We start from the raw sequence: 3,809 nt of genomic DNA on the forward strand, positions 1-3,809 counted from the left end.
GGTATGATGTCACTAACCACTGATGTTGGGTATGGATGGGGATAGCAGGCAGAAGTATGATGTCACTGACGATTGCCGTTGTGTGTGGGTGGCGGAAGCTGGCATGAGGCACAGAGGGACATGGAATGCTTCTGAGCATCATACTTCTTTCTCCCTCTTCTCTCTCTCTCTCCCTCCTCTTTCTTTCTCTCTCACTTTATCTCTCTCATTCACTCTGTTCTCTCTCTCTCTCTCTCTCTCCCTCCTCTTTCTTTTTCTCTCTCACTTTCTCTCTCTCATTCACTCTGTTCTCTCTCTCTCCCTCCTCTCTCTCTTTTTTCTACTCCTCTCCCTTTCACCATCCACCTCCATGCCCACATCTTTTTATCTCTCTCTTTCTCTCTCTCTCTCTCTCTCCTACTTTCTCAGCGTGAGGTAAAAGTACACTGCCACAGGTGGTGTTGAGTGTGTCGAGTCTTCAGCTGGCATGCAAAAAAAGAGATGGGGGGGAAAATGAGGGAGAAAAGAAATAAGGAAACAAGCAAAAGTAAGATAAAGTGTCGAGTAGGCTGCCCCACACAGCACCCTAGGGTGCCACGGCCCATGACGTGTGATATGAGATGGGGATGGATGTGTAGACAGTCACACTCTTGGCATTTAGTCCGGTATTCCTGCGAATGCTTGGACTGCATAGTCATATATGCCATGTCACAGATATTTCATATATTTATTTATTTAGTTAGTTTATGTATCCTTTGCTTTGCTTGCGTATAGTCAAATTGAGTAATTGAAGTATCTTTTTCAAGTGAGCCCTGACCAAGAAAAGCTGCATCTAGACTAGCACCATACAGTTAAACATAAACAGATCAATTATATTTATGACAGAACAAATGTAGCACCATCACATGGCCTCTAAATTAATAAAAAAAAAAACCTGCTTGTTTTGTGTTATGAAAATAACAACTAAATGAAAGATGCATGCTTTCAAAACATGCTGTTTACAACTGCCAGTCCTCCAATGCTATATCAAATCAATTTCCGTTGTTGTGACATTGCAAAAGCATCAGAAAAGCTTAGGTTTTGTCACCTAATAGCTACTGCACCAGAGATTGACAGAAGCACAAATCCATCCAAACACACATGCTAAACCATCCGGGCCTACTAAAGCACGCTACTTCTTCAATATAATCATAAACTTCCTGCTCTGACATCAGTATGTGTGTATTTGTGTGTGCATATGACTGTGTGTGTATGTATGTGTGTGTGTGTGTCTGTGTGTGTGTGTGTGTGTGAGAGAGAGAAAGAGAAAGTGACAGAGCGAGAAAGAGAGAGAGAAAAAGAGAGAGCAAGAGAGAGTATGTGGTAGTGGTGGTAGGCCTGGGGTATTTGTTATCAGTCAGAAGATCTGCATGTGAAGGTTCCTAACATCTGTCAGGGCCAGAAGCCCTGTGTGTGTGTGTGTGGTGTGTGTGTGTGTGTGTGTGTGTGTGTGTGTCCATACCTGTTTGTGTGTGTCTGGTGAGAGTACTGTCTCTGTCACACACACACACACACACACACACACACACACACACACACACACACACACACACAGTCTATTCATGTGTGTCTACTGTATGTGTTTAAATGCCGCAGGCTGGATCCCCTGTGGCAAACCTCTGTGCCCTCCCAGCCTGTGCGTCAGTGAGTGTTGTCCTACTTGTCCTACTTTACTCCACATGTCTGCACTTTACATGCAGGACCATGCACACTCATGTGACCTCAGCATATCTTTCATTACACTAAAGCAGCCCCAAGCAACGTTTGTGTTTGTGTTTACTCATTTAGCAGCCATTTTGTACAGGTAAACAGGTGTCAACATTTTGTGAGTGTTCCAAGACCCTGAAGACTCACAGCTTTGCCCTTCCAGATGGGTTTTACAGTTTTTGTTTACAAACATTTTCATGTCCTGGGACCTGTACTACGAAGGGAGCTTAACCTACCCAGATGTAACCCAGGGTTACTTTGTTAAACCGGGGTTGACAAAACCTGGTTATCATAAGTGGTGTTAATCGGTACTACGACGCTGATTATGAAGTTGATTTGTTGAATTGAATTGGAGTTTGTGCGCGTTCACATAAAAGGGGCGGGTTGCAGCGCAAGTCACCACTTTCAATGATGACGCGATCACCTTATTTTATGGACGAGGAATGCACAATTATTGTGACAAGTTACGAGGAATTAAAACTCACTCTACGACAAAAATCAAATACATCGGCAGCAGAGGCGGACAGAGTACACAGCTTCATTACTTGAGTAAAAGTACAGATACCCTTTGCTAAATTTTACTCAAGTACAAGTAAAAGTACAACAGTCAGATGTCTACTTAAGTAAATGTACTGAAGTACTTGTTTTTAAAAGTACTTGAGTATCAAGAGTACAAGAGTAGCCTACTTTTTCTAAATATTGCATTACTACTGCCACAGTGCTTACATTTATGTACAGAAACGTCCTACATGGAGTTATGAAAAATGTTAATGTTAATACCTTGAAGAATGAAAAAGGAATTGGGAAGTAAAATCAAGTCATTTTCATCTTTTTTACCATGTTGCCAGGGATGGGCAGTATTTCTAATACATGTATTTAAATACATTTTTCAAATACAAAATGCTATTTTGTAATTGAAACACTTGAAGCTTAAAACTATCATTAACTTGTTCAGAAAAATTTAAATAGTCTGGTGAGGTGGGGCCACAGGTTGGCACATTCCCGGGATGGACCTGCTGCGTCTTCATCCATTGTTTCGTCTCTTATCTAAATCTGACCATGGAGTTGACTGGCGGAAAGCTGAAGGTGATTGCTGATAGGCTGTCCCATCAGTGGCGCCTGCACAATCCAATCACGTTTGAGAGGGAAACAACAAATTGAGGGGTTTTTTTAGAAGTAGTAACGGGTACTCACGGTTATGGATAGAAATGTAGTGGAGTAAAGAGTACAATATTTGCCTCTCAAATGTACTTGAGTAAAGTCATGAGTACTCCCCAAAAATGATACTCGAGTAAAGTACAGATCCCTCAAAATTGTACTCAAGTACTGTACTCAAGTAAATGTACTCCGTTACTGTCCAGTAGCCTAAATGCCTAAAAGTAAAGTTTTATTCCCACATGTTCTTCAAATATGTATTACGGAGGATTAACAGCTTGCGGAATGTCTGAAATGAGTTGAAATAATTAAATTGCCGATTTTGAGTTCAAAGAAAGGCTTACAGATGCAACACAATTCAGAAGTGGGCATATATATACAGTACAGTAATAAGGATAATTATGACCGCCGCTAGCGAAGCAACCACCGGGGCACATGAAATTTGGTGGGTATGTAGCCCCACTAGACTTTTACGGAAAAAATTCGTTTCGTCCCCGGGGGCCACTCCACCCCCGTGCTGGGCCCCCCGAACCGCAAAAAAAACAGTTTTTCCTAAATAACTACCTGAACCGTGGCACTGAGGATGAAGAATCTTTTATGGTATGTTGGTCTCAGGGGCCCACATCAATCTGGCCAAGATGTTCAGAACTGCACCAAATTTTATGTATGATTGACCTGGCATTCTCTGGGGGTATGCCAAGTTTCGTAGAATTTCATCCATTTTGTGTGAGTATATTCCCTTGATACTGGAGTCCACTCATTTTTTTTTTTCTCTCTTCATGTGTCTTCCCTTTCAGCGACAATGACCAGAGTTCCAACGGCAACCAGAACAGTTCCTACAGCCAGTCATAGAGTCAGTGCCAATAAGCTACCCAAGAGACGTCCAATCAGCATTTTTTTCAAAAAAAAATTAGGTTATGTGTACATTT

The sequence above is a fragment of the Alosa alosa genome, chromosome 15, assembly GCF_017589495.1.
Source record: "Alosa alosa isolate M-15738 ecotype Scorff River chromosome 15, AALO_Geno_1.1, whole genome shotgun sequence".
In the NCBI taxonomy this organism is placed as follows: domain Eukaryota; kingdom Metazoa; phylum Chordata; class Actinopteri; order Clupeiformes; family Clupeidae; genus Alosa; species Alosa alosa.